Source organism: Hevea brasiliensis, chromosome 13 (genome assembly GCF_030052815.1).
Source record: "Hevea brasiliensis isolate MT/VB/25A 57/8 chromosome 13, ASM3005281v1, whole genome shotgun sequence".
NCBI lineage: Eukaryota > Viridiplantae > Streptophyta > Magnoliopsida > Malpighiales > Euphorbiaceae > Hevea > Hevea brasiliensis.
Genome location: NC_079505.1, coordinates 462735 through 481087, shown reverse-complemented (window position 1 = coordinate 481087; position 18353 = coordinate 462735).

The window sequence follows — 18353 nt, the reverse complement described above, 5'->3', positions numbered from 1 at the left end:
CAGAAACACCCATGTCTCCTAATCCTCCACTTCAACGTATGGTCATTTTAGTTAAAAAGCCTGATTTAATAGAAAATGAAACAGAGTACTCATCTGATTGCCCAAATCAATAGTTTTTATTATATATATTATTGAGATATAATTTTATTTTTTAAACAAAATATACAATTTTCTTTTTAAATTTTAATATATTTTTATATTCATCATCTACAATATGAATTTACTGAATTATATATATATATATATATATATATATATATATATATATATATATATATATATATATCTCTAAATTTTAATTTTGTTTACAAAAAATCCTTTAAAATTAAGGGATAAAAGTGGAGCACAGGACAAAGTTTAATGACCGACTATAAAAATTACCCAGGCTTTATATGGCTTACTGGTCAGGAGCTTCTAATGTGAGCCACACTTTTTGCCGATTATGGATATCTTCCCTCCAACCTCCTTCCTATTCTCTTGTCTCCAACAAGCACTTTAATCCCTTTCGATTTCTTCCCCATCTCTAGATTTCTTTAATTCCTTCCTCTATTTTTTTTTATTTTTTTTTATTTATGTAGCTCTCAATATCCTTTCCATCGATCACCACTCTCTTCTCATCTGCTTGTCCTTTCTCTTCTCATTAGTTGAAGCTCTACTATATGATTTTGGGAGTTTATATGGCCCTAGTATCAGCAACAATTCTCCTTGTGCATAGGGAAGTCACAGGTGGTAGAGAGGTTAACAATTCTCCTTTGCGATTTTTGGGAGTTCCTCTCTCTTATTAGCCTAAACAAAACAATCTTTTATGTTTAAATCTGTGCTACTTAAAGGGCTTATTAATTTGTTAGGTTTGTAATTGATGATATTGCATTTTTGGCATTTAGCAAAATACATTGTTATTTTCTTTTTTGTTTATACCATTGCTGTAATTCTATGCCTTGTGATGCTTGAACCTTGATGCTGAATGTGTCATATTTACTCTTTGAACTAACTATTTTTAATAACCTCCTCCTCTCTCTTCTTTTCTATATAAATATAAAACAGGACGCGTAGTGAAATGTTATCTATCCTTCAAATATTGTTTTCCCTCGAAGAACAACTCTCTTGGCAAATGAAGATGTTGGTGGTTACTCTAATCAACTATGCAATAGTAATGGCAATTGAACATAAACTCCAAACCCATCCAAACTCAAATTATAAAATATGTGCTAGAAATATTCGTCTCTTATTGGGTTATATGGCAATTGTGCAATTTGCATTGATTCATTTTCTCATCTATGGTCTGTTACTTCTGAGCTTATGGCTCTACTTGGTTATAAGAGTAGCACGCAACCCATGTCAAAACTTATATCTATTAGTAGGCGTAGATTTGGAACACTTAAAAGAGCTAGTTGAAGATGCAATCCAATGGCTATTTGGTAGACAGGAGTGAGCCACCAAATCAATTGTCTAGTTAAGTATATCATTCTAGTAAACTTGATTTTAGCAATAATTTTAAAGGTTTAAATGTGATAGTTTAGACCATATTAATGTATCTAAGTTATAGAAATAATACATAATTGAAGAATTTTGAAAGGGTGTTCATTGAAATTTTGAAATTTATGTATTTCATGATTGAGCATGTTATAATATTTATTCATTGCATTGTTAAATCTCTCTCTCTCATTTGTAATTTTTGAAGCAAAGAGAGGTTTGATGGGTGTCGAATCCATCAGAAATTAACTTAACTGAAATCACCAAGTATGAAATATTTTCTGCAGTAAGTGGTGAATCCAGGTCGAACCCTAGAGACTGAATTATTAAATTTTGTGTGCTTGTGTAATGGAAAAAAAAGAAACAAAGGTTGGAGGGTTAATTCACAATCTAAAGAAGAAATCAAAAATCAAAAATTAAGATTTAAAAATAAGAAACTCTCCAATTAAACAAACTTCAGTCCAAAGTAATTCGCATTCCAATGCATTGATTTGATCATAGACAAAAGAAATATAATTATATCTTATTGAATACTTAACGTAGATTTACCAAACAGCGAGGTAAACCCCTGACTTCCCTATACTCATTAATTCGAGCCCAGCACTCTTATTGACTCTAATTATTAACTGAGTTGGTATTAAGTAATCCTCATCAAATTAATAATTGCTTTAAGAAAAGAAAGTAGTTAAGCTGAACAACAATTTATGAAGCATAAATCATTTAATCCATCCTATTATTTCCTTAGGTTATTATCAAAAACTTGGATCATAACCAATAAAACCTTATTGCTACTCATGTTCAATCTTACACAACAATTACAGATTATGAAGATGAACTAGCAATTGATCAAATCAAACAATTAACTAATAGGCCTTTTTAGCAAATCATTCAACAGATCAAAAATAATTAAATTAGAAGACAATAGATATTCAAAAAGACATAAATTAAATTAAGAACCTGGTCTCACAAATCATACATAAGAACTTGAATCTCTTGAACTAAATTAAAAACTTAGCCACTCATGTTCATGGCTTACAGAAAAAATAAAGAAAGATAAAGAAGAAAGATAAAAAGAAAGAATAGAGAACGAATGTGTTCTATGGAGAATGAAGGTCTAAATTGGGACGCTTTTAGCTGCTGTCCAAAGACGTATTTATAGTAAAAAAACCTAACCCCAAAGATAGGAACCAAACTAGAAAAGGTTTTGAAATTCAAAAGACAGATTTTCAGCCTGCATTCACTTCTCTGGAATCAAGGCCGATTTTCAGTGACTTTCTTTCCGAATCTGCCTCTGCCCTCTTCAGGAAAGTTGTAGCCCTATTTCTTAGCTTTCCAACGGGTACTCATTTGCCCAAATTCGAGGTCTACAGCCCAAGTTATGGTCCAAAAATCGAGGCTGATTTAGACAGATGGTTCAGCCCATAGTGACGACTTTATTGCCATTTTTGACAATTAAAATGGCCTCATCTCGCATCCAACCCTTCATAGAAGTTGTAGAGGTGGCTCTTAAGGTTCAATTGGGCTAGGGCTTGCTTCATTTGGACATCTGAAACTCCAGATACAAAATAAATACCGAAACTGTTCGTAACACATCAAGTCTGGGTTTTTGCAATAGATCCATAGCTTATTTTGTCAACCTTGAAGACTGATTTGGGCTTTAGTCCCTATTTGTCATTTGAAGTGCTCTATCTTAGCTTTTCAATGGATTAAACAACACTCAATTTGGAGACCCGCAATATTAGAAACACCAGCAAAGGTCAAATGCTGAAAATTTCTCCATTTAACACAATTATTCCACAACTATATAAAAATATGCCTAAATGATAAATATATTTTAACCAATTAAATTAAACATAAAAACACACTAAAAACACTAAATGTGATGGGAGTAAAATTAATAAATTATGCACTTATCAAGGTTTTAATTCACGTGTTCTTTGTAGAGGAAGAGATAAGGAGAGGGGGAGAATTTTTATTAAAATTTTTTTAACAGCGTTAAGTCCAATTTTGAAACATTTTATTACAGTATCTGAGTCGTAGAAATAATACAAATACTTGTCTCTCTCATCACATCAAAATACCTATCTCATTGATGTGTTTGAGTTTAGCATTGGCTATTGAATCCATACTCAAAGCTTGCAAATCAAATGGTGTTGATCTTAGTCCCAATCTTCAGATGGTTTCTTTTACGCTTAGGACCTGCATATTTAAATGGGTGGCTGAGAACTCATATCAAGATCTCTACCATTTGCTGCTCCAAGCATTTGATGAGTTGAAGAGGCTTTCTGGAAGTGCATTTCAAGCACTAAGGTGGAGGTTGACTAGAGGTAGGGAAAACAGCATAATGCAAGAACAAAATCATCAATCTTCTTGGTCTGTTAAATATTGCTTTGTCTTAATTATTGCTTACTCATTAATATTATTCAAATGACTTTGCTCATATTGCTTACTACTAACTCTGACCAAATTGGTGATTAATTTCTTTTTATCTTTTCTTGCCCTGCACTGTCCATGAAATCAACAAAGTTGAGCTTCTTGTTGTAACTTAGAAGCTCTCTCGCTGTCAGTTCAGATATCTTGGGTCTTGGATTGTAGCAGGGTAATTAGCAAAGCTGCTTGTAAAGAGTTTATTTGCTCTTGAATCTTAGCTTTGGATCTCTGGTTCTGCAGCTTGAGTGGTAGCTACTGCTATTGTTTATTTTTGGGTTTACTTTGTCTTTTTTTTTTTTTTTCCCTTTTTTTATTTAGTTCAATGGAATCACAATTGGTCGAATAATAATTGACAGACGTATGACATGTACAACTTTCTCTTATAATAACTCTCAAATAGATTTTGTTTCAATTCTACGGCAACAGAAAATTATAGAATACAGAAACTAATATTGAGCCTGCTGGTTGCAACAATTAATAAGTAATTATTAGAACAAATTATTCTTGAAACTCTTATTCCACATTAGTTGTTTATAGATTTTGAGATGTCTTCATAACTTATTAGATTTGTTAATCTCAATAATTTTATTGTATAAAAGGATTTATAAATTTTGAATATTGATACCGATTTGATATCTAATCGACTCAATTAATTTAAAATTAAGATTTAATTATTGTTTATTTGTATTTATAGTTTTACGGTTGCTATACAATTTGTCACATGGATTCTTCATAATCTCTTAAGCCTTGGAATGCTTCATCGGGCTCTTTCTATTGATTGGATCCAACTGACAAAAAATAAGGGTCACCATTTAAATTTTATTTTTGATATGCAATGTAAGTGATTCTATATAGTTATAAATAAATATATAAATATAGTTATCATTTTGACACTTTGAAAAAAAAAAGAATTTGTATAAAATTAAAAGTTCTAGTCATTACAAAAAAATAGTTTTAATTATTATTAGAAGCTAAATTTCTTTATCAGAAAGCAAAAGAAATGAAAGCATCCTTCCTGGAACCTTAATAGCTAAAGAAACTCATAGAGGAAATGCATATGTCATTAGTTGCTTTCAGAAATATTAAAAATTTATTAAATGGTGTGGTGGGCCCTAAAGGGGACAAAGAAGAACCTCTTTCCTTATTACACATGTAGAATTATTTAATCTTAATTTGTAGAAAGCCAAAAACACCCATGTCTCCTAATCCTCCACGTATAGCCATTTTAGTTAAAAGGCCTAATTTAATAGAAAATAAAACAGATTACTCGTCTGATTACCGAAATCAATAGTTTTTATTATATATATTATTGAGATATAATTTTATTTTTTAAACAAAATATACAATTTTCTTTTTAAATTTTAATATATTTTTATATTCATCATCTACAATATGTATTATAAAATTAAAAAAAAAAGAAAAATTTACTGAACTATAATTAATTTAAATCTTTATATATATATATATATATATATATATATATATATATATATATATAACATTAGCACCCAATTCAATTAAATTCTATCAAAAAAATTTAATTCAAATGATAAATTTTTTATATTTTATTATTTAAAATAATTAATAACAAAAATGAATGTATTTATTTTCACATTTTACCTTTATTTACAAAGGAATAAATATAACTTAAATAAAGATACGCTTTGGGTATGTAATAAAAAAATTCATTAAATTAGTTATATTTTGGCTTGATCAAAAAGCAAAAGAAGGTCCTTCCTGGAACCTCATCTCATCTGTGAAATGGATGTCTCAATAGTTTCTTCTTATATTTCCTTTTTATTCGATTGTCAAATGAGTCCACTGAATTCAGGTTTACCACCAACCCCACCTAACCAATGGGATTAGTTAATATCTTTGCAATGAATTTAATATTTTTGGAAAAAAAAAAAAACAAAAACCAATGGGATTAATGAATGAGAAATATTAAAAAAATTGTTAAATGGTGTGATGGCCGAATTTCATGATCAGAAGGCAAAAGAAATGAAATGAATTTGCTAAAGGGTTTTGTTTAATTTAATAAGAATTAAAATACTATAAACTTTTCTTCGAAATTAAATAAGAATTTATTTAATAAGATTATATAATTGTCTTATGAATCAAAATTGAACCATTATTCTAAGGACTTGTGAAAAGTAAAATACCTTTTTTTTTTCTCCACTTCTCAAAAAGTAAGTTATTAATATTAGACTATCTTAAGTAACTTACTCCCTGAAAAGTAGAGTTATCGGGAAATAATTTATTTAAACTAAATAAGGTAAAAGATTAACCGGTGGTTAATTCTTTTTGGATAGGGGCAGAGTCAGCAAATTGAGTCAATGAAGTCAAAAAAAAAATATTTTGCTTGATTTAGAGGAAAGAAAATATCGTATACAATGATAAATTATCTATCCGAAAAAAAAATAATATACGTTAAATATATATAACAACAATCAAGTAAAAAAAATTTCAAATAATAAATTTTTGCTATAATCTTAAATTATGATTGTTTCTAACAAGTTTTTTTTTAAACATTTTTTAATATATGTAATCAAATAATTATTTAATAATTAATCTTTCGCTTGAGTTCAAAATTGAGTCTTTATAATTCTCATTGCAAAATGTACTCTTTAACACTTGTAATTGTATAGATAATATTGCTGCTAATTTCACAAGCCAACAAACTAATGGATACACTAAATTTTTTATATATTATATGTCAACTATTAAAACAATAAGTACAATTATTATTAATTTAAATTTATTTAAATACTAATTATTATATAATAAGTATAATAATTATCAAAATAATAAGTCTAAATTTAATAAATATAATAATATTTTAAATATTTTAATGGAATAAAATTATTTTAATTATTATATAAGTAATTTAATATATATATATATATATAATTTTCTTTAAAAAAAAATTGAGTGGAGTCAAAATATGCACAGTAAATCTGCCCTTGCTTATATATATATATATATATATATATATATATAATTTTCTTTAAAAAAAAATTGAGTGGAGTCAAAATATGCACAGTAAATCTGCCCTTGCTTCTGGGTCTATAGTTATGTATTGAAAATTAGTGCTCAGGACGATTTGGTCCTTTGCATGTCTATGATTAACCTGACAGATATCAATTTCGTTTGGTTGTTTAGCCACAATTTCCACATTCGGTTTGAGGGAGACATCAGTAGAATTACTTCCACCTTTCGATTAGTCCTACCCACTTTAATTTGTTTCTTCCCCTTCTTGCCTCCCCTGTTCAATTTGGGTGAGAAATCTAGCAAATCAAAGAGAAGCTTACTCTTGCCCTGCTGCTCGAGGATTCTAGAGACTCAAGTTTTGAAAGGAAGAAGACCCTGGTTTGCATCAGCCGAAATGGATGTTGGTAAGAGAGGCTCACTTGAAATTTCTTGTCTAGATATTCTTCATGATTTGGGCTGTTATAAGGGATGAGGGCTAAGTTTTGATTGTCTTGTAGAAGCCCATTATATTGTGAAAGCCCGTTACCCATGGGCTCCTCATTTGTAGCCCAACCATTACTCTGCAGCTTGCAATCTTCCAAATTAAGGGGAGGTGGAAGAGAGACGGCCTCACAATTGTTATGGTTCTCCAGAGGCTCGAGCAAGATATCTGTAGGGACATCATCATACTGGTTACAAATAGGATGAAGGCCATGTAGTAGCTCTCCACTCTTGGAAGCCTCAAAACTGTCTCCCGTTAATAAGGAATCAGATGACTCGGCTCACTCACTTGGTGACTCGAAATATGAAGCTCGGTTCTTCTTGAGTATTGCCATTGATGAAATCTGTTTCAGGGAATGAACTCTCACCACTGGTGACATAGGCGGAATTTTAGAGGTGATGAGAGCTTCACCGCAATTGTCTTCAACAGCTGATAATATGAAATTACAGTTTCCCACATCAATTGCTATGATTTTGTGAATGAAATTCAGAGATGAGGTTGATTGAATAGTATGAACTCCCACTGTTTGAAAACAAGATTGGATAGAAAGAATCATGGTCTGATAATGCATCGTCCCCACTGCACTTTTGCTCAACCAATCGTTATTGATCACCGATGAGGGTTCAAAACTACTAGCAGAATCATAGGTCCCCTTAGGTAAACCAGGACATATATCTAGGTTTTCTCCAAGAGCATTAGAAGTTAAGGGTTATGCATTGACAGTTGTTCGAACTAGGGGTGACCAGATTTCGGTTTGAATCGAAAAATCGAATCGAATCGAGTCAATTTGATTTAATCGATTCAGTTTTAAAATTTAATTAGTTCAATTCGATTTTATATTATAAAAATTTCAGTTATTTCGGTTCGGTTCAATTTTAAAGAGGAAACAATCGATTAAATCGAATCGAACTGAATAGTAATTTTATATATTCAAATTGAATCGAATCGATTTTTTAATTGAATTATTTTTATGGGGAATTTATGAATTATATTTAATTATATATATATAAATTATTTAATTTCATTGATTAATAATTATTAGATTCAAATCAAAGTCAAAATTAGATTAAATACTTTAAAAATCAAGTCTAAATTTAAAAATCAATCAAAAATCAAAACTGATGGGTTTAAATCAAACCGAACCAAAATAGAGCAGTTTGGTTCGATTTTATTTTTTATCCATTTCGGTTCTGTTCGGTTTCTAAAATATGTAATTTGATTTTCATAATTTAATTTGATTCGATTCGATTCGATTCGATTTGAACCGAATACTCACCCCTAGTTCCAACAACCCGTCGCAAATGAACCTTAGCACCATCCCTGACAACATTTTTTTCCCTTCTTTTCCTTCTCTATCATTGTGGTTTTTGGCCTGTAGAAGAATTTTGATTCAGTTTTCTCGATCTCCAGACGCTTGGAGTTTCTTTGATACAGTGAAGGAAATGCTCTCAATTTGTAGAGGCCCATCCAAAGATACTTTAAAGCAGCTTGGTTCAAGTTGTTGTTGCTCAATCAAATAGAACCAAAATTTCTATTTCTTCAGCTTTCTTGGAATGAATATATCTTGTATTGGCCAAGAATTTGATAAAAACTTCAAAAAAATCCTTAATTCCAGTGTGGAAAGTTTTCTCTCTTTAAATGACTCTCAATAGAAAATGTTTCAATTAACATAAAATTACAGAGTACAAAGACTAATATTGAGTCGGCTAATAGCAAAAACTAACAAGCAATATGATTGTTATAACAAATTAGTTTTAAAACTTTTTTTGGACATTTACTTATAAATTTTGAAACCTTTTGATCACCATTTAGATAATCTAATCTTAATAATTTTATAATATAAAAAGATTTATAAATTTTAGATATTAATACAAATTTAATATTTAACAGAGTTAAATAAAAAAATCTTTATATAACTAATTCTAATTAATTTAAGATTAAGATTTAATTATTATTTATTTGTATTTATAGTTTTGAGGTTGCTGTTGAATTTTTCACATAATATTATTTATTTATTTACTTAAGCTCTTTCAATGGACTGGGTTTAGCCTATCAAAAAAAAAAAAAGTTGCCATCAAAAATTGTCTTGAAAATCTTGGAAATGGGGGCTTGCCAAATCTTTGCTGGGCTTTAGCTTATAACAGATGGGCTGGTTAAAACATATCGGGAAAATTATTGTTTAATTTTTTTATTTTAACAAAACTGTCTTTTTCTTAAAAGAAAAATATATTGGGTAGTGATTATATTTTCTGTTAGTCAAACTTTTGTCTCATCTACTCTTTAAACACTTTTTTTTCAATTTAAATCAAATTTTTTATTAGTTGATATATTTAAAAGAAAGAAATTACTATATGAAAATTAAATAGTTTAAAACATTTTGAGGTTAATTGCATCAATCGTCCCATAATTTAAGTAGTTGTTTCATTTTATTCATTCAATTTCAAAATATTAAAATAAAATTCATCAACTTTAATTTTGTTTAAGAGAAAGTCTCATTACCTTATAATAGTAGATTTTCAGGTAAAAATAAAATTACTATTTTACCTCTATTTTCTAAAAGATTCCCTCTCATATTCTGGGAACTAAATAATTTAAAATATTTTAGAGTTAATTGCATTAATCATCTCATAATTTAAGTGGTTGTTTTATTTTATTCATTCAATTTCTAAATATTAAAATAAAATCCATCAACTTTAATTTTGTTTAAGAAAAAGTCTCACTGCATTGTACTAGTAGATTTTCAAGTAAAAATAAAATTACTATTTTACCCCTATTTCCTGAAAAGATTCTCTCTCATATTCTTAATTCCTCCCAATCAAATTAATTGATACTTATTTATCAATAAAATTATTTTATTTTTCATAAAATTGTTATTTACTAAATTTATTAATAAAATTTTCTAATGATTTATATTTTTCTATTTGTTATTTTTTTACTATTAATTTAAATTTTATTAAATTTTAATTGAGTTCATTAATAAATAAATTTATTTCCGCCTTAAATTTTAAAACACTATTTTTTAAGATTTTATTTCAATTAAATAATTTAATTCAAGCGTAAATTAATTTATCGCCTTTTTAATTTTAAAAATAAAATTTTAAAATATAATTAGAATTAAACAATTAAATTTAAATACCGATATGACTAGGTTTATAATTACAATTTTAATTTGTTTTAAACAAAATAAATTAATTTTTTAAAATTAATGGCATTTATGTAATTAAATCATAATAGAAAATCCATAAATAATGTTTAACTAAATATCTTCCATTAATGTTTAAAACCTAATTTATTTTATTTTTTAAAACAAATTAAAATTGCAATTCATAGTCCTAATTAAATTGACACTTGAATTTAATTGTTTAATTAAAATTATCTCTTAAAAAATTATTTTTTATAACTGAATTGGCTAAGTAAATTAATTGGTACATTAATCAAATTATTTGATTGGAATAAAATTTTAGAAAATATTTTTTTTAAATTAATGGTGCAAATAGAATTATCTAGTGATGAATTCAATTAAAGTTTAATTTAATAATAATAAAATTAATAACAAATAGAAAATATAAATTAATAAAAAATTTATTAATAAATTTTAAAATATTAAAAATAAAAATATCAATAAATATATATCAATTAATTTGACCATAAAAAACAAGGATGTGAGAAAGAGAGGGGAAAAGAAAGGAATTAAAGGAGTAAAATATTGACTTTTTTTTTTTTGAAAAGAAGAGTAAAATAGTGATTTTTTACATGGAAGCTTATTATTGCAAGTAAGATAAACTTTTTTTTTTAAACAAAATTAAAGTTGAATGATTTTATTTTAACAAATTAAAATTAAGTACCTGAAATGAAATAACCATTTAAATTGAGAGACGATTAGTGTAATTATCTCACTTTTTAAGGTCTTATACTGAATTGTATACTAGCAACCAAAACTCTTGTAAGATTTTTCCATTATTTTTCAAAAACATATTCTTAGATTAATGATTTGCTAAAATTTTAGGATTGTAAGTTCCTATTTGTTTTTGAAAACTAATAAGAGCTATTTGAATCATACCTATCTTCACTATCAACAATTTTTTCTCAATAGTTTAAGAAAAAAAAATAAATTCACCTAAAATGCAAACTCCTCTAAATTTTATATTTTTCAAAAAATTAGTCACTCAAAGTATGATCCTACCAATTAAAATAATTAATATATGTCTATCATATAGCAACTTCTATTTCTATCATACAGTATTTTTTTTTAAATTAAATATCTTTTGAGAAAAATTAAAAAAAAAAAAGCCTCTAGAAAGGAAAAAAATGAAGTAACATAAAATTAGATGAAGCACTTGTACCACCAAACTATAAGTATATTGATAATCTTAAATTATATTGATTACATATGTAATAACATATTTTTTGAAATATTAAAATATGATTTTTAATCAAATTTAAATTTTAAAAATTTATAAGTATTATAATTAATATAATAAAATTTTAATTTTATATTATATTACTATCTACTTTTTATTTGAAATAAAAATTTAAATGAAAATTTGTTAACTAAAAAGTAATTAAAAATTAAGAAAAAATTGTGGAAATATGTCGTTAAAAGAGTGGAAGGGAGGGGGCGTTGTTTTCCTATAAAAGGGTAGCCCTCACCTCGTAAAAGATGTTGAAAAAAAGTTAAATTATTATTTAGTTCTGTATTTTAATAAAATTAATTATTTAATTTCTGTAATTTAAAAATTATATTATTTAGTTTTTATATTTTGCTTTTGTTAAATTGTTTAATTCATTTGTTAATTTTTTCGTTAATTAATAAAGGTTAAACTACTATTTAGTTTCTCTATTTTAGTGAAACTAATTAGCTAGTCTTTATATTTAAAAAAAAAAACACATTAGTTAATCCTTATAATTTAACACATTAACTATATTTAGTCCCATAATTCTTTTTTTATACATAAACTATCGTAATTCTCTCAATTTATTTCTCTCTTATCCTCCCTTATTTCTATTTCTCCTTATTTCTTCTGCTCTACACTCACATCTTTCTTCTCCTATTCTCTCTTTACTTTCATCTTTTAATAAAAGTGGTGTAAGTTATCTACATCATAGTTATCAGATTCGCCAATTCTCCCTAGATTTTGTGATGTAGGTTGTGCATACCAACTTGGGTACGCAATTCAGATAGCCAAATCAAGCGAACCAATTTCAATCACTCAACACAAAATCAATTGGAAGAAGAAGAAGAAGAAAGAACAAAGATGAATAAGAAGCAGTAATAAAGCCCAAAGAAGAAGAAGGTTTGAGTTTCAAATCAAGCAAACCCATTTCAATCACTCACCACAAATCCAAAATCTTAGGGAAGAATAAGAAGAATTAAAATTAAAAAAATTAAAAATTAAAAGAAAATTATTATGTAATTTAGTGTTTTAAACTTAGAATTATAATCACTAAGTGCAATTCAGGTACTACAAATTGAATTAATAAGAATCACAAAATGCGTTTTGAATTAGCATTCAATCTAAACCTACTTCTCACGTACCCTATATTCAGTTAAATAGCGTATCACATTCCTATACCTGTACCACAATTTAAGAAGTACCATATTCAAGTAACTATAGTTTACACAAAAAAATTAATCAATTTTCTTAAATTTCTAAGTAATAAAGAACATTATTTTCCAACATAGAAAACATAAAAATGAAGTCCAAGACATTGTATATTAAAAAAAATGTAAATTTAGATTTGATATCAACATAGGAAAATTTCATTTTTATTCAAAAAAATATTTTTCAAAATATGGTATTTTTCAAAATATAGAGACTAACTAATTAAATAATTTCACTAAAATAGATTGATAAAATAGTAGTTTTTTTTTTCCAAAATATATAGATTAATAAATTAATTTTCTTAAAATAGATGGACTAGATAGTAGATTAACTAGTATATAATAACGAAAAATTTGACAAAAAAGGCTAAATAATTTAAAGAAACAAAATACAGAAACTAAATAATATATTTTTTAAAAAAATATATAGAAAAAATAACAAAAAAAAATTAATTCAAATTAATGTACGATTTGTATACATAAAGGTTTGATGTTCAATTTAAGAGTTATAAGTTATTTTAGATTAAAATCTTAATTTTCAAAAAATTAATTTTATTTATTTAATTTTAAAATAAAATTAAAATTAATCGAGTCAATTCAAATAAATTATTTTCATTTTAAGTCATATAAGTCATTAGATTAACTATCAGTTTTAATCATCTTTCATGTTGAGTCATGTGATAAAATTTTACTTATATTTTATAATATATTATTAGGTTTTCATTATGATCTATTATTTATTTAAAATAAAAATTTAAATTATTATTAACTAAAAAAGTAATTAATAAATAAAAAAAAGGAAAGACATGTGGGGCCACAGTTCATTTTTTTTTTAGTTTAAAATTGTAATTTGAACTTTTTTTTACCCTTACATTTTTTTTAACTCGTGTATTTTTTACCTTTTTTAATCAAAATTTTAAAAATAGTAGGTTTAATTTTAAATATAATTACTATTAATTTAAATATTTTATGTTTCATATGCTAACACAAATGAGTCTATATGGTTTATAAATAAATATACAAATATAGTCATCATTTTGACATTTTGAAAAAAATTCAATTAGTAAAAAATTAGAAGTTTTAGTCATTACAAAAGTGTAATTTTAATTATTGAGGGTACTATATATATTTTCTTGAAAATGCTATAATATTTTCTTTTGAATGCTATAACATTTCTTAATAATTGATCATATTATCTTATAAGTAAAATTATAAAATTAAATTTTATAACCTTACAAACCAAACCACAAGAAAAAAAAACAATATTTTCTTAAGTAATAAATTCATATCATTTTCACTATTAAAAGAGAAAGGGTAAATTTATTAATATAAAAATTTTTATTTTTTTATAATAATAATTATTTTTATTTTTTCAATTGAGGGGGAACAAGGCAAATCTTGATACAATAGAGCTCTCAGAAGTCCTTTTTTTTTCTGCGACGTAACCTGCCGAGTAAGGTTCAACGAGTGTAAATCCATGTGGGGCAGAGGAGAGTTACGCATTGAGTGGCTGGCGGTGCTGGTTTGGCGTTGATAAGCCTCTTACACTTCTACCGGGAAATAATGGCATATATAACCCTTTGATTTTGTGATACATCCACCGCTGCCATTGCAACTTAATTTCCTTGGCAATCTAATGTCTATAATAATCTCTTTCCTTTTTTTTTTTAATTTTTCTTTTAATTTCACTTCTTTCCTTTTATTTTTTCAATTTAATTTATATTTCAACCGGATATTCATTTCTCTGTTGTAAGCATGTAAGGACAATTATCCTCTGTTTTTTTTTTTCTGTATATATAAATTTTTTTAGAATTGTTATTAATCCTAACATTTGCTTAAAATGACAATTATGTCACTAATAATTTTAATTTTATCAATTACATACATAATCTTTTAAATTATTATCAATTATAACTAAAATTGAAAAAAAAAACATATACTAAAACTCAAAAATTAATTGTATGATCTAATTTTTTTTACCAATTTTAATAAAAATTTATTGAAAATTATTAAAAATATGTTGTATATTATATATAATTTTAAAATTTTTTATAAAGTATTTTTAATAATTTATAAAGTATTGGAAGAAGAAGAAAGAACAAAGAACAAAGATGAATAAGAAGTAGTAATAAAGCCCAAAGAAGAAGAAGGTTTGAGTTCCAAATCAAGCAAACCCCATTTCAATCACTCACCACAAATCCAAAATCTAAGGGAAGAATAAGAAGAATTAAAAATTAAAAAAATTAAAAATTAAAAGAAAATTATTATGTAATTTAGTGTTTTAAACTTAGAATTATAATCACTAAGTGCAATTCAGGTACCGCAAATTGAATTAATAAGATTCACAAAATGCGTTCTGAATTAGCGTTCAATCTAAACCTATATTCAGTTAAATAGCGTATCACATTCCTATACCTGTACCACAATTTAAGAAGTACCGTGTTCAGGTAACTATAGTTTACACAAAAAAATTAATCAGTTTTCTTAAATTTCTAAGTAATAAAGAACATTATTTTCCAACATAGAAAACATAAAAATAAAGTCCAAGACATTATATACTAACGAAAAATGTAAATTTAGATTTGATATCAACATAGCAAAATTTCATTTTTATTCAAAAATATATTTTTCAAAATATGGTGTTTTTCAAAATATAGAGACTAACTAATTAATTAGTTTCACTAAAATAGATGGATAAAATAGTAGTTTTTTTTTTCAAAATATATAGATCAATAAATTAATTTTCTTAAAATAGATGGATTAGATAGTAAGTTAACTAGTATATAATAACGAAAAATTTGATAAAAAAGGCTAAATAATTTAAAAGAAACAAAATACAGAAACTAAATAATGTATTTTTTAAAAAAATATATTGAACAAATAACAAAAAAAATTAATTCAAATTAATGTACGATTTGTATACATAAAGGTTTGATGTTCAATTTAAGAGTTATAAGTTATTTTAGATTAAAATCTTAATTTTCAAAAATTAATTTTATTTATTTAATTTTAAATTTAAATTTAAATTAATCGAGCCAATTCAAATAAATTATCTTCATATTAAATCATATAAATTATTGGATTAACTCTCAGTTTTAATCATCTTCATATCGAGTCATATGATAAAATTTTAGTTATATATTATTAGGTTTTTATTATGATCTATTGTTTATTTAAAATAAAATTTTAAATTATTATTAACTAAAAAAGTAATTAATAAATTAAAAAAAGGGAAAGACATGTGGGGCCAGAGTTCATTTTTTTTTAGTTTAAAATTGTAATTTTAACTTTTTTTACCCTTACATTTTTTTTAACTTTTTTTAATCAAAATTTTAAAAATAGTAAGTTTAATTTTAAATATAATTACTATTAATTTAAATATTTTATGTGTCCTATGCTAAGACAAATGAGTCTATATGGTTTATAAATAAATATACAAATATAGTCATCATTTTGACATTTTGAAAAAAAAATCAATTAGTAAAAAATTAGAAGTTTTAGTCATTATAAAGGTGTAATTCTAATTATTGAGGATACTATAAATATTTTCTTGAAAATGCTATAAATATTTTCTTGAAAATGCTATAACATTTCTTAATAATTGATTATATTATCTTATAAGTAAAATTATAAATTTAAAATTAAATTTTATTTTAATTTATTTTAAAATTTAATTTGTATAATTGGTGAACTAATTTACGAAATAGAATCATACAAAAAAAATACAAATATTTTGATGGTTGGATATTTCACTTTTACCATTAAAAAATAAATAAATATATATTATTGAAATATATTTTTCTTTTCTAAGAAAAATATCCAATTTTTCTTTTTAAATATTAATATATTTTTATATTTATCACCTACAATATGCATTTTAAATTTCAAAAGAAAAATTAAAAAATAAAGAAAAAATTTTACTAAATTATAATAAATTAAAATCTTAAATAATAAAACTTCAATGTAATATGAAACCTATATCTTTATTGATTGCAATAAAATCATTCCCTATAAATAGAATCACTCTTATGATAAAATTCAATTATACTCTATTAAAAGAATTCATTCAAATGAATTTATAAGAAAATTCATAAATTTGGGTTACATTTTAAAATGATAAAATTCACCTAAATTCTTAAACAATTGATAAGTGAAATAAATGTACTTATTTTTCACATTTTGCCTTTATTCATAAAGAAAATTAAATGTAACTTAAGTAGGGATATGCTTTGGATATTTTATAGAAATTTTTATTAAATTAATTAAACTATTGCAAAATTGTTACTTTTGACATGAATTTATTTCTTTCAAAATGATTTTTTTTTTTATCAAAAGAACTAAATTCTAAAAATTTTAATCTTGATCAAATAGAATTTAATTCAATTGAATTCTTTCATTTTTAGACTTTTTAAATACAATGAAGATTGGAAAGAAAAAAAAATTATTTATTAAATTTATAAAATAACAAAATTACAATAGGGATATCACGGTTGGAAATTCAAAATTATTGAACTTTCATTACGAGGAAGCAAAAGAAATGAAAGTGTACCTCTTAGAACCTTACCATTTGTTTACTGTGGAACCAAACCTCAAGAGAAGAAAAATACCAAAGGAGATCACATCACATCAATGAATATTTGAAGAAGATAAAGTAATTAAATATAAGAATAAATCAAAATAAGAATCAATAAAATTACATGAAAGTTATCAATTTTATGTAACTTGACACTCAAAACTACATGTAAATTATAAAATTAATCTTTGTAAATTCATGTGATAAAAATGTATATAATAATAAAATACATAAATTCATGTCATTTTCACTATTAAAAGAGAAAAATTAAATTTATTAATATAAAATTTTTTATTTTTTTATAATAATAATAATTATTTTTATTTTTTCAATCAAGTGGGAACAAGGCAAGTCCTGATTGAAGGAGTTAACAAATTGGATTAAAGCAAAGGTGGGAGTCTGCTATAAAGGGAAAGCGCAAAGGTGGGCTCTTCACTTTTATCTTCCAATGGGAAATTCATTCCTCTCTTGCAAGTACGTAAGGACAATTATCCTCTGTTTTTCTTTCTTTTTATATGTATATAAATTTTTTGAAGTTGTCATTAATCCTAACATTTGCTTAAAATGACAATTATGTCAATAATTTTAATTTTATCAATTATATACATATTCTTTTAAATTATTATCAATTATAAATAAAATTGAAAAAAAAATAAACATATGCTAAACTCAAAAATTAATACTATAACACAACCAAGAAATTTTGATTTGATATAACTCCACTGGACACAGCCACTTGAGTTCAAGTAAAATTTATAAGGATTTATAAAATTAAGAGTTCCATTGAACATCAACCTTATAAT